The sequence below is a fragment of the Halichoerus grypus genome, chromosome 2 (assembly GCF_964656455.1).
Source record: "Halichoerus grypus chromosome 2, mHalGry1.hap1.1, whole genome shotgun sequence".
In the NCBI taxonomy this organism is placed as follows: Eukaryota; Metazoa; Chordata; class Mammalia; order Carnivora; family Phocidae; genus Halichoerus; species Halichoerus grypus.
This window is the reverse complement of record NC_135713.1, coordinates 164,249,821-164,264,112: the sequence shown is the minus strand read 5'-3', so window position 1 is coordinate 164,264,112 and position 14,292 is coordinate 164,249,821. Positions and strand designations below refer to the sequence as shown.

Sequence of the window (14,292 nt, the reverse complement as noted above, 5' to 3'; positions counted from 1 at the left end):
GATCACTACCTTCTCAGTTTGCAAAACACCTGGACTCTGCATTCTCCTTCTCCCTTGGGTCCTGTTCACCAGGTCTTAAGCCTCCGTCTGCCTCGGGAACTCTCTCCTGATGGTACAGCTGCCCCTGGCTAATCTGCCTTCACCCTTGCCCTGCTCTGTCTTCTCCATCTGAAGAGTTTTTCTTAAACTTGGCTCTGCCTCTATAATCTAAATGTTTGTGACCCTTCTTTCCGGAGGATGTCTAACTCTTTGCCTCGTGCCCTGGGTCCTAAGCACACATTCCCCTCCCATCATGAGCCCAGCCATGTCAGCCTGCGGCAGACTCTCTCTTTTTTTTTTAGAGAGGGAGAGAGATGGTGGGGAGGGGCAGAGGAAGAGAGAATCTTAAGCAGGCTCCACGCCCAGTGCAGAGCCCGATGCAGGGCTCGATCTCACGACCCTGAGATCATGACCTGAGCCAAAATCCAGAGTCAGACGCTTAACCGACTGAGCCACGCAGGTGTCCCTGCTGCAGTCACTTGCACACGCTGTGTCCTCTTCCATCTGTAGGCCTTGGCTCATGCTTGGGTCTCTCTGCCTGGGATGTCCCTCCTTCCTTCACCTGCCTGCTGATTCTCACCTGTTCTTCATACTTGGCACAGGACATGAGGGATTCTCCCCACTTTGTGCTTACCTAGATCACTGTGTTCATTCACCAGGGCCTCATAATTGTCAGTGTGCGTGTAGGTATCTATTGTGTGAAAGACTGAATATACAAACAGACAGTGCCAGACCACATATATAAACAGAACTCTGACCCCCGATCTACACTAACCGGCCCCAGAAACCATCCCGTTACCTATAGTAACCAGCCCAAGAAGCCAGTCTGCTTCTTGTAGGAAGTCAGACTTGTAGGATTTCGGACCACCATGGGCCACAGTCACTCTTGTGACAATCAACCCCAAATGGCCAGGACCTAATGAGCTTCCCTAATTTTTGTCCCCACTTCCAACTTAGGACCAAGCAGAGAAAACCAAATGTGCTCCCCTAACCAGTCCCAGAGGATGCCCCACTCCTCGTAAGCCCAGGTCCAGTTTCCCCATCAGAACCGTCTCCAACCAGGGCACACCTGAAGACTTGTCTTTTCTCTACCAAAACTTTTCCACTCCTCTGCCTGACTTGAGCCTTTGCCAAAATGTACGTGACAGTGACTGACTCCTTTGGAAAAGCAGGCTCTGAATAAACAGCCTTTACCTGTTCTCACTTGGTGAGTGTCCATTTATTTCCATATGTGTAACAAAGCATTCTAGATTTGAGGGCTTAAAACAAAACCACTTTACGACCTCATGGCTCTGTGGGCCAAGTGGGTTCCACGGGATGGTTTTTCTACTGTTCTCACTTGGGGTTTCTCATGTGGTTGCATGAAGTAAGATGCTGGGACACCTGAGCCTCTTCCCCCTCTCCGTGTGGTCCCGAGGCTTCTCTCACTGTGGTCCCTGCACACATGACCTCTCTAGCAGAGTAGCCCTACTTCCTACATGGCGGCTCAATCTCCCAAAACCACAAAAGTGAGGCTGCTGGCTTGCTTCAGCCTTGGGACTGGACATGGCATAGCCTCACTTGCAGTGCATCCCACTGGCTGAATCAAGTAGTGGGCCAGCCCAATTCCTTGTGGGGAGGGACCCTCACAAGGACACAATCGCGGGAGCTCGGTGGCGGCCTGGCGGCAGCCCATCTTCCTTCCCACTGACCTTGGGTCTCTGGGCCCTCAGCATCTAGCAGGGGGCCAGGCTGAGCCCGTGCTCAGCAGGGCTTAATGATCCAGTGAATGGATGGAAGGACTGTGGGTCCAACAGATGGACAGAAAGGCTCCAGACTGGCTTCCCTGCCCCCAGGCCCACACCACCATGTTCCATTACCATAAACACTGCTCTCTGCTGCTTAACACTCCTCTATTTTTAAACCTCTCAAGCAGTGAGTGGTGCTTAACATTTTTTGAATCAGGACCCCTTAGGGAATCTCACGAAAGCTGCAGGAGACCCTCTCCCTAGAGAAGAGCGCCTCTGTATAATCGCTCCCGGTTCAGCCGCACACCAGACAGCTGCCCTTTCCCGAGCTCTTTCCTGCACGGCCCGGACAATGTGCAGCACAGCACGGCCCGGAGCTGCGCTTACTGCCCCAAGCACGCTTGCAAGCTAGACACCACCATTTAGTTCCATTTTAGAGATGAGAAAGCTGAGGCTCAAAAAGGTTAAGGAATAACGAGCAACTGGCACTGGGACTCAGAGCAGGCTGACCTGCTGAAGGTCAGAGAAGCCCATACACTCCCAGCCACTGCACCAGACAGCTGAGGAAGGTTCCAGGATGCTCTGAAGTCTGGCTATGAATTAAGAATTCCTCTCAAAGAGCTCCCAAAGTCTCACTTCCTGATTTAAGTATCCTACCTGGCTTCAAGGCCTTAAGTTAGCCAAACCCACCCTGTGCTCCCCGCTGCCCACTGGAGGCCTGGTTACTCTGAGGCCATACCTATTGCTGCCTTTGCCTGGCCACCTGCCCCTTCTCCCTTCATGGTCCCTTCCTTGAAATGTTCTTTCTACCCGTGGTCTTCACCCAAAAGTCAAGGCTCTCTTCTTCTGGAGCCTTCCCTGCTAGTCTGCCCCAGACTTATTCCCCCATCTGCTTGGGGCTCTCATCATTTCCTGAGGAAATGCTAACTTCCCAACTTAGCTGTGATCCCCTTGAGATCAGAGACCCATCCTCCAGTCTTTCTCGCCTTCCCAGACAGACACTCCTGTAAACACTAACTGTTCACAGACTCCTCCCAGGCCTATTTCCTCTGCTCTTTTTGGTTCCTGAATCCTCCAACCCAAAAACTGAATGAGACTCCAGAGTGGACCAGGTCAGAGAGGGGCTGGTTGGAACTGGACGTGTCTCCTTTAGACAGGGAAGCAACAGCTGAAATGCTGTTTCAGAGCCAAGCCAAGCCAGCCCCTCCCCGCCCCCCCCCCCCCGCCCACTCAGTCACTCCAGCAGGGGTAGCTGGTGGCATCTGTTTCTTTCTTTTGCATTCTCAGGGGACACCATGTTGCATGAAATCTGTGGCTGCTTTGTTTCCCGATAACAATGAATGAAGACGGAAAAGAATATGTACATATATTGGTTGGATAGACGGCTTCTATGGGAGATCACAAGACAAAGGAAATACCAATCTCCTGAATCCCATGAGATTCTGTTCTTATGGTGCCCTCCACCTAAACTGGGCCACCGGTCAGCAGTGCCCAGCTCACGGATGGAAAGCAGAGAGCAGGATGGAAGATGGGCCCAAGGCCAGAGGCGACTGACCCTCCCCCACATACCATTTCTGCACCTTATACACACCATTTCTGTCCTTGCAGGCTGGTCCCTGCCCTTCGTGACCAGTCTGAAGGGTAAGGTTACCATCCTCCAGGCCCTGGGTCAATCACTTTGTACTTGCAACCACACAATAGTAAAATTCATTCTATAGGTGAGGGAAACAAATCTCCAGAAGTAAATGACTTGCCCAGGACTGCTGTTTTAGTCAAATGTCATTAGGTCTTTTGAGGACAGTTTAATAAGGACAATTTACAAAGGGGTAGGCAGGCCCTAGGGAATCCACAGTGATAGCACGTAACAGGCAAGAAACCAGTGTCACCACTCGGCCTGGAGCGGGGAGGGAAGGGACTGGAAATCAGAACCCAGAACAGAGAAGCCGTGTGGGGAGCACCCTTTGACAAGACGGAGACCAGCCTGTAGGAAGGGGGATAAATAGCCAGCAATCACTCTCCTTCCTCTGTCCAAACAGTGCTTCCCAAACCTGAAGTCAGGTGTTAACATACAGGTCAGCCTCTGGCCACAGGGAAGGGGGCAAGTGGAATCCTCTAGCACCTTCACCAGCTGGAGGATGGCGGAGGCGGCCACCACTCAGACTTGCATGCCCTTCCACTACCGTATTTCACTGGGGGGAAAGCTGGAGAGGCCCAAAGGGGGTGCACACAAGTCTGAGGTGCCTCACTGCCCTGGGTTTTGGCACCCCCGTCAACCCCAGGCATTATGGTCTACCCCCTATCTTGCTTACTATGCAGTTCTGACCCCAAAATGGACTTTGTAGTCCTTTGAGAAGATATGGTGTGGGAGGTTGGAGGAAGTCCCCAGCAGAGGGGAGCTGTGCTTCTATAGTTAACCTAAAAGCCTTTTATTAGCATCTTGGCCTAAAAGGGCCCAAACACCCACACAGAAATGGGTCTCCCCCACGCCGACTGGCTTCCAGCCTGGGGTAGAGAAAGGGCTTCGGCAAAGGTGTGGGCTGACTCCCCGCAGTTCAGAGAACCAGCACATCGCCCAACCCTCTGGGGGCGGGGTGAGGCTGCACCCGAGACAGGAAGCTCAGGGTGAGCTAATGTCACATCATCTCACCGAACCCCACTCCATTTGCAGATTTATTAAATCGAGAGCCAACTGTGACAGTTTCTTTCAAGCACTTCTACCTTGCAGGTGTGGAACATTTATTTGAGGTAAAAAAAACCATTACAGAGAGAGCGAGCACAATCTTCAAAGCCCACCTCTGAGACCAGAGAGAAATAAAAACAGTAGCCCGCACAAATGTGCAATTAAGTTTCCCAATACTTGGGAGCCAAGAGAAACACTATTCCTGCGGAGAGCGGGTCTTTAAGGCAATTTTCTTGAACTTTATTCAGCACTCACTCAAAATGCCTTTTAAAAATAACATATGATTTTCCTCCCTCTCCAAAGGCTCCCTTGTTCTTTCTCTTCCAGGTAAGAACGAGCCAGCTCTGGAGTGAGAACTGCAGTCGCTTGTTTTGATAGGGGATGATGGACTATGTTTCCAGGAAGGCGGATAAGGAAGCCAAACAAGCATCCCTGCCCACTGGTGCAGGAGTCTTCCGGGGTGCGGGGAGACCCAGGGCCTGGGGGCTGGCCCCAGGGGTCTTCACCTACCCATAGAAGGCCACAGTGCCAGAGAGCAGACCTGGCTCTGAGGAGGTGTCTATCCACAGCCAAAGCTGGATTCAACAAATGCCCACCTTCCTTCCCCAGGTGGAGATCTGATCCCCTGTGAGGAGGAGGAGGAGGCTCGTTCTGCTATAAGATTTGCTCAGAATAAAAGACTCCTCTTTCCACATGAGGTTGAATGAGCTACAAAGAAGTGCAAAACAGAGTCAGTACTGCAGAGGGAGACAGGACATACATTCCAGACTTGCCACTCAGCAACAGTGTGATTTTGGGCAGGTGGCCTGGTCTCCCTGAGTCTCGGTCCCCAAAGCTGTAGAATGAGACACTTGACAGGGCTGTTGGCAGAAAGTGTGGTTTATCTGTAAGAGTACCTAATGGGTTCTATTCCCTGAGGACAGGCAAACACAACTGGAGCTGGGGCTCAAATCATTGCCCTAGTCCTGGAAAGGGCCACCACCCAGTTACCAGGACAGAGAGCCAAAGGTGCCAATATGCAGAGAAATAATAGCACAGGCTGTGGCTGAAAGCCCAGCTTTTGGATGGGACTCAGCTTTGAATCTCAGTCCATCATTTAGTGTCTATGTGCCCCTTGACCAAAGCCCTTAGCTTCTCTGACCCTCAGTTTCCCCACCTGTGAAATGGGAATGTTACTATGTAATATCAGATCAAACGAGCTAACCCATTGAAAGTGCTTAGCTAGTGCGTGGCACAGCATAAATGCTTAACAAGCAGTTATTGTGTTATCATTATGGCCCTCCCAGATCAGACTCCCTGTGCTAAAATTTAATAACATTGTTTCTCTGTATTTATTTCTGTAGTTACTTTCTATTTATGGCACGTGATACTGAGTTTCCATTTACAGAGGTGTTATCGTTTCCTTTTTAAATGCATTTATTTAAGCTAAACTGGGTCAATATACAGAAGGAAAAGAGTGAACAAACAGTGCAGGTGGTGCACAGATGGGTGAGCCGCTGGGAAGGTGTGAGGCAGACACTGAAGTTTGGGAAACACCAAGAACCTGTGTGTAAAGCCAGAAGCCAGGCCGAAGCCGGGCCCCATGCCCACCCCATGGCCATCCCCAGGTTGTTCAGAGGCCAGGGACCTTGGAGCCCGCCCTGCCTCACCTTCAACGTCCTCCCTTGGATCCACCATCTTGTCCAGGCGGAAGTCCCCAGCTTCCTTGAGGATGACTTTCCCCAAAATGAGGGCACCGTGAAGAGCCGCCAGAGGCCCCTTGCCTGCCTGCCTCGCGGAAGCCCGGGCCCGGGAGTGAGTGAATCACGGAGCAGAGACCCCTGGGCTGGGGACGTCTGAGGAGGGACACCAAATGCCATCCTTCTCCAACTTCTAAGGAGAGACTTGGAGCAGCTAGGAAATAAAACACCATCCTGGCTCTCGCCACCGAGGTGTTACAACTCAGCCCCAGTCGCCTGGCAACAGCGCAGGTGTGTGATAGGGCGAGCGGCGCTCCGCGGGAGCCAACCAGCGCCGGCCGGGCCCCAGGTGGGGGCGGCTGGGGGGCGGGGCCCGCAGCCGCACCCGGCCTCCCGCCGCCCTGCTGCTGCCCCCCCTCCTGCCCACCCCCACCCCCGAGCCCCCGCACGCGCTCAGGCCCAAACCACGCATTTCCGAGAAACCCAAGAATAGGGACGGGCAACACGTCCCTCTCTGGGATCCGGGCTCTCCGCTGGCACATAGATGCACTTCCTTCCGTCCCCAGAGAAAGTGCTAATGGAGCAAAGCCTTCAGAGGAGGGAGCTGGTGGACTCCCGCAACAGCCAACCGACTAGAAGCATCCAGGTGGTTCTGCAGCCGGCCTCCCGGGACCAACAGCTAGAAATAGTGGCCAAGAGGGCTGGCTTGAAATTAGGCCTGCATTTGGATTCCAGCTGGGCGGTGACTGGCTGTGTAGCCTTAAGCAAGTCATGTAACCTCTCAGTTTGCTCTCCTGTGAAATGAGGGGGAAAAAACAGACCCACTGTGCTGGGCTGCTGTGCAGCTTAAGAATACATACAGAACTTCTCATGGTGCTGGGCAAATTCTTAGTCCTCAATCTCAGAAAGACCGATCGTTCCATTAGGGACTGGAAGCCACTGCCATGGAGTTGCCCGAGAGACTTCCAGCCAGAGGAGGGCATTCCAACCCCCACTTCCGGTAACCTATGCAGGTGGCCTCTCTGAGGTGGGGCCCAGTGAAGGACAGTGGGTTACTCTGCTCCCCATGTGGGGGCCCTGCCTTCTGCTGCCTCCCGGCACCATTTACAATCATCCTAAAGAAATGCTAAATGAGGGGGCAGCTTGTGTGGGCCCTCAAGATTTCTGCCTGACTCACTCCACTCTCTCCTGGCCCTGCCTTTTCTCTCTCCCTCTAAGGTGGCATTCTCCATGGGGTCCTCATCAGCCTGCACTAATGACTTGCCTTCCCACGGCAGAGGCTGCTCACATGCAATTCAGCACGACGGGCCACTTCCCCCCAACACACACACACACACACACACACACACACACACACACACACACCCCTTCAGGAAAGAAAAGGGGACACAAGCCAGCCCACTCCCATCCTTTGCCAGGTGGGGCAGTTCTCCTCTTTGGAGAGCACCTCCCCCACTTCGTCCTTCCATCTTCTACCCTTTCCAGCCTTCCACTTGCTGACAGGCAGGCAAGCAGGCAGGCCGCGTGAAAGCCAGGAAGTGTGTGGAGAAGGAAATCAGTGACTGAGGCCAGCCTCATCCAACCTTCTGGGAGGCTCCTGGGAAGCTTGCTGGACCCCGGGGGCTGAAGCCCCAGACTTTGTCCCACCCTGCCCTGCCTAGGGGTATGTCCAAATCCCCGTACTTCAAATCTGCTTGGCTCAGATGTGTTTTTTTTTCCTTTTTTTTTTTTTAAGATTATTTATTTGAGAGAGACAGAGCGAGAGAGAGAGAGAGAGCACAAGTGGGGTAAGGGTCAGAGGGAGAAGCAGGCTCCCCCTTAAGCAGGGAGCCCTAAGAGACTCGGGGCTTGATCCCAAAACCCTGGGATCATGACCTGAGCCAAAGGCAGACGCTTAACTGACTGAGCCACCCACGCGCCCCTCAGATGTGTTTTCTTAAAAAGATCAATCCATGGAATCCCAGGCAGCCTTTGACATTGCCGTTTACATGGGGTTTTTAAAAGCTTCTGCTTTTCAGTGGAAAGCCAAAATATTAACATGTTAACAGTTGTGCTTGACTCTGCTTTGGTGTGTGGGCTTTTCCTCCCTGTCTCTTTATAGTTTTCTGTACTTTTCAAAATTTCCCCAGATGGCATGTTTTACTTTTCTAGTAAAAATAAATAAACAAAAACAAAAGATTCATGACTGGGCCTGCTGAGCAACCTGTTTAAATCTTTATCGGCAATGTAGCAGGGTTTCCCAGGGGGCCAGAACAGGTCCCTGTTCCTGGCTCTGGGATGCCTCCTGGAGCCACATGGGGCAGGAAGGGCAGGAAGGCCCTGATGGGACAAAGTGCTCCAGATGAGCCCCGTCTGACCCCAACAGGGAATGGCTGTGGTCACAGTGGGCAGCAAGAGGCCAGCAGTTTCCTGGCAGTCACCTGCCCAGGCACCAGCCAGAACTGCCCTCCTATGAGGCCTAGAAATGAAGCTGACTCCACCCTGGCATTTCCCTTTCCTCGGCTCTCTCTCCAGGGACGTTAGGGAGATGGGCTGTAGCTGGGGGTAACCCTCTCTCCTCCCTGAAGCTGCCTCACCTGCCTGTCCTGAGCCACCCCGTACATGTCTCTGCTCCCGACCAGCTCAGCCTGCCTCTGGCCTGATGCGGCTAATGCTGCCCAAGGCCCTGCCCCAGGAGCTCTCAGCCTGGCCCACTCTTCTCCCAGGAAGCTCTGGACCCAACAGGAAAGGAGACTTACCAGGATGCTAGACAGGAAAGGGTGTCAACTCCAAGGGGCAGGGTCGGCTCTTCCAGAATAATAACTGTAGGACAGGCACTGGGCTCAGCCCTACATGTGTGAAATCCTTATCTTCTTCAACACCCCAGCAAGGTGGGTGTGATTATTTGTTTTCTAGATGACAAACTTGAGGCTCAGGGAGAATCAGAGGCTGCCGTAATCCCCACAAGTGGAAAGTGGCAGGGCAGAGCCAGCTCCCCTGTGGTCACCTTCTTGCTCATGACAGTATCTTTCTCACCATCAATCCTCAGTGCAGTGCCTGGCACACAGCAGGGACCCAATACTAGTAGACTGAATAAGGCAGGGGTGCAGGTAGCCCACAGCTTCTAGACCCCAACCTTCCATCCTCCAGTGGACCTGCCCAAAGCCTGGGCTTGGACAAAGAGTTGTGCTCTGCTCATCCCAACAGAAGCGAAGGGAAGGGCCTAATCACAAACACTGAGACCCTTCCTTGGATGCCCTGCAGGAGGCCCTCACCTCTTCTTGAGCAGAGGTAGATTGCCAGGGCTCCCCTACATCGCCAGCCTGCTGAGAGTGGCGTGAGGGGCGCCAGGCAACTTGCTGAGCTGAGGGAATAAGGAACAGGGAGGCTCAGCGGGCAGCAAAGTGAAAGCAGGGGAGGGGCGATGGCAGACAAGTCATTGTTTACTGGCAAACTGCGTCTGCCTTTACTGGGAACTTGCTGAGGGCAGGGCTGGTCTGTTCACAATTCAAACCCAAGTACCCGGTGGGGCAGCAACCAGAAAACTGGGCAAATGCCTCTCGGGGGTGACAAGGGGGCCATGTGGTGGGTGAGCTATGCTGACACCCCACATTCTCCTGAGGACACTTGTCCAGGAAATGGCACCAGTGGAGGCCGACTTACAGCGATGCTAACGGGACGTCCACGGCCCCTCTCAAGGCCCTGCACCTAATTCTGCATTCATGACTTGTTATGCTTTTTCACAGAAGGGGGCCGGAAATTGCATAAGCTTCAGGCTCCATGAAATCCGGATCTGGCTCAGAATGCCCAAACCTGGAAACTCCCTCTGCCTGTAACGGGCCCGCACCCTGCTCCGTGCCGGCTCGCGGTCTTCTTCTTTTTCTTCTTCTTCTTTTTTTTTTTTTTTTAAAGGTTTTATTTATTTGACAGAGAGAGACACAGTGAGAGAGGGAACACAAGCAGGGGGAGTGGGAGAGGGAGAAGCAGGCTTCCCGCCAAGCAGGAAGCCTGATGTGGGGCTCGATCTCAGGACCCTGGGATCATGACCTGAGCCGAAGGCAGATGCTTAACCGACTGAGCCACCCAGGCGCCCCCGGCTTGTGGTCTTCTAACCAGGCCGCAATGACAAGGGTTGGTGGGGGCCCTGAGGCCAAGGAAACCCCAGTGACAGTCAGATCTTGATCACGATTGAGGCCACGTATACACCAAATACAGGTGAGGGGGTGGGCGGGATCCCTCCCTTTACCCCATTTAGTCCCGTTATCACAGAGTCCAAAAGGTTCTTAATCATTTTGAGTGGGGGGCTCTCATGAGAATGAAAGGCCTAGATGCTCTAAACTGTGCCCACACAAGGAGCAGTACTTAGCATTTGAGGGGGTTATGGATGCCCGAGGCCCCTCGGTTGGCCCCATAGGACTCGGAGAACCCCAGGCCAGGCCCCTGCTATGGAGGAGCCAGCATGATGAGACAATGAAGCCTGGGTGACAGCTGGGGGACTGGGTTCCATCCCGATTTCTAAGTCTCTTCACTCCCCCAACCCTCCTCAGGGCTTTGCATGAAGTGTTCCCTAAATTCCTTCCAATTCTAGAATTCCGATTTCTGTGATACATGCAACAAGCATTTTTCAGGCATTGCTCATTTAATTCTCTCAGTTACCCTGTGGAACAAATATTCTTTGCTCCATTTTGAAGATCAAGAAATCCCTCCGTCAGGAAGAGGGGTAAAGGAACTCCCCGGAGGCTCCTGGTGGGTGGTGGGTTTCGGCCGTGCAACTGGATCTGCTGCACGGTACGAGCCTGTGCCTTTACCCACAGTCACAACCAGCACCCTTGGTCCCCTCCCTTTCGCACCACTGTCAACTCTGCCTTGAAATATGGGGTTTTCCCTCCACCTCTTGCACTTCTTGGCCTTGAGCCACCTGCCTCCCACTCTCTGTCCCCAGGGCCTGCTAGCTCCCTGGCAGATGGGAAATGAGGACCCCATTCCCATCCAGCTGGATCAGATTCTACCGAGCCTGACCCCTCCTGGGCCACTGCTTCGTTGGGGGACAATTAACGGCTGTGGCTGATTACTGGATGCTCGGGCATGGAGCAGCATTAACCAGGTCTGCAGCCCCAGCTTAAAAGCGCACATTAATCGCCCTGGGCTGCTTCTGTCACACACAGGGATATATTTTCTTCTTGGAATTTACAAGTAGTTCCATCTGAGAAATAAACAACCAGTGATAAAAATTACATTGTCACAGTGCAGGTGTGATAGATGTGGGTGGTGAGCCGTCGTAGTCGCCGAGGAGGTGCTCTGCCGACACAATCTACCGAATGAGACCTGGAGGAGCCCCAGGTAAGGGCAATGAGATGCTGATGGGATCAGGCATGGGATCTCTGCAGTTTACATTTCATCACTCTAAATCCTAGGGTTCCCACCCCCCCCAGGGCTGGCCTCGCAGAGCCAGCGTGAGAGGGTGATTGGCAGGAGGCCTCCTCAGGCTGCCCCCCCCCCCCAAACACACACAAGCTGCAGGCCTCAGCATCCGGGCCTGCCCAGACCATAGGCCCCAACTGAGAGCATTTGGGAGGACACCGGCCTACCCTGGACAGCTCTGTCTCCACCAAGATGTCAACTCCCTGTCTCGTCTCACCACTGCTAGCTGAGGGGAGCTCAGCCTACCTGTGAAGAAAGCCACCTCAGAGAAGGAGGAGCAGGTGGCCGTGGGGTGTGAGTACTAACAACAGCTAACATTTCCTGAGCATTTCCATAGTGCCTGGCCCTCAGTGAAGGACTCGACAAGGATTATCTCACATGACAACCTTAGGAAATAGGCACTGTTATCATCCCCACGTTACAGGTGACAAACTGAGGTTCGAAGAGGCTAAGTGACTTGCCTAAAGTCCCTGGAATGCATTGAATGGTGACCTCCAAAAAAAAAAAAAGTGTCCACTGGAACCCGTGAATGCTAGCTTATTTGGAAAAAGGGTCTTTGCAGATGCAATTAAGGATCTTGAGATGAGATCATCCCGTATTACCGAGATAGGCCCTAAATTTAACGACAAACGTCCTTTTAAGAGACAGAAGAGAAGACAGTCAGAGATCTGAGTGATGTGGCCACCAGAAGCTGGGAACAGCAAGGAGCAGAGCCTTCGAAGGGAGCTTGCCAGCACCTGGATTTCGGATTTCTGGCCTCCGGAACTGTGAGCATATAAATTTCTGCTGTTGTAAGCCCCTAAATTTGTAGCAGTTTATTATGGCAGCCCTAGGAAATGAACAGTCCCACAGCTAAGAAATGGCAAAGCCAGGATTCAGATCTGGCAGGCTGACCCCAGACTCAGGCTCTGCCCACCAGGTGATGCTGCCAGGCCCCAAGGCCTGGGTGCCAGCCCCGGATCCCCTGCAATGGAGCTGTGTGACCTTGAGAAAGTTGCTAAGCCTCCGTCTATTCATCTACAAAGTGAGGGGTTTGGATGACATAAGCGGGGTGCCTCAGGGGCTGCCACAGCAACAGGACAAATGAGCTCTGAGGAAGACAGGTACAAAAAGGAAAAGAAAAACTTAGCAAACCACCTGTAGCCTACAATTTGTGTGGGTTTCTGGTCACCCACCATATGTTCCCCTCCTTCTAGACACAGCACCCCAATTTTACTTTGGGAGAACTGGTCCTCCTCGACTCTCTACCCGTGAGCTGACTCCAGCTGCCACCTTCAGGGCGGGCACGTACCCAGTCTGCACCTGCTCCCAGGCCTCAGTGACTGGTGTGAGGCAGAACCTGGGCAGATGACAACAGGCCCACAAGTCTGTCCAAAGTGTTGGGGGAAGAGAAGCTCTCTCTTTCTGACGGGAGTAGAAATGTGAACCTAGAGCTGCTGGAACCTTCTGAGTATGATGCCAAGTCAGGGGAAGCCATGCCAAGAAGCTGAGAAGAAACCAAGTCCTGGTGACACTGTGTGATCAGGTTGTACGTGTACAAGAAGATGAATCTTGTTAGTTTCATGAGCTTGTAAGATCCCTTTTTTGTCCCAAGAGTTTGGGTTTCTGTCATTTGTAACCAGAACTGCCGAACCTCAGGTTACGAGTCATGACCACTTCCAAGCGTCCCTCTGGCTGTGAAGCAGTGTGATTTCAGGGCCAGAAAATCCACAGTGCGTGGTGGGCAATGCACGTGTGTGAGCTCACAGTGTCCTTTCCACACAGGATCCTCCCAACATCTCTGACAAGAAATCATGAAGGCTGTACTGCTTGATACCTCCCTTGGGAAGCCACTGATCCACTGGGGTCCAGACCAAGCCTCACCAAACCCTTCCTGGAGTCTTCCAGGTAACACCCTGGAGCCTCTGAGTCTAGCTCCTTTTTTTTTTTTTTTTTCAAGTTTATTGAAGGGTTTTGTTTTGCTTTTTAAGTAAGCTCTACACCTAACATGGGGCTTGGACTCACAACCCTGAGATCAAGAGTCACATGCTCTACTGACTGAGCCAGCCGGGTGCCCCTGAGTCTAGCTCCTTTATGCCTCTGAAGACGGAGGCCCCCCACATCTCTTCTTCAGGGCAAGCACCCACATGGTTCCTTCAGGAGTTCCTAACATAACCCAGTTTTTAGCATCTTCACTATTTCATGCAACAGGTATTTACTGAGTACTTAATACGTGCCAGGCACAGGTGAGAGCTAGGGATACGGAGTAAACAAGCGAGGGGCGCCTGGGTGGCTCAGTCAGTTAAGCGTCTGCCTTTGGCTCAGGTCATGGTCCCAGGATCCTGGGATCGAGCCCCACATTGGGCTCCCTGCTCAGTGGGGAGTCTGCTTCTCCCTCTCCCCCTCCCCCTGCTTGTGTTCCCTCTCTCACTGTGTCTCTGTCAAATAAATAAATAAATAAAATCTTAAAAACAAAACAAAACAAAAAACAAGCGACACAATGCCTGTCCTCATATGGCGCCCAGTCCAGAGGTGTGCGTGACTAAGTGATTGATAGCCATTCAGCCCTTACGTACCACCAAGTGGCAGCTAGTCCAAGTGACCACTCTCCTCAGGGGCACTGTAGTGTCTCCTAACTTCTCTGTTCTCTTCCCTTCTTCTTTCCCTGAGTCTCTTTCCCCCTTGGCAGTCAGGGTGGACTTCCAAAAATAGGAAGCCCTTGACCATGTACACCTTGACCATGTACACCAGCCCATCCCACTGAGCATACACCTGCATGATCTGCCCA

At 52.7% G+C, this 14,292-nt stretch overlaps 1 protein-coding gene across 3 annotated transcripts in view; it reads right to left on the bottom strand.

The window, feature by feature from the left end:
- Window positions 1–14,292, bottom strand: part of RTN4RL1 (reticulon 4 receptor like 1) — a 68,528-nt gene that overhangs the window by 25,851 nt on the left and 28,385 nt on the right. The window contains exon 1 of one of the 3 annotated variants that reach the window (XM_078068072.1): window positions 8,864–9,475. The exons of the other annotated variants lie outside the window; for them this stretch is intronic. The gene's annotated coding sequence lies outside the window, so the exon portion shown is untranslated. Of the gene's footprint in view, window positions 1–8,863; window positions 9,476–14,292 lie in introns of those variants that run through there. 3 annotated transcript variants of the gene reach the window in all.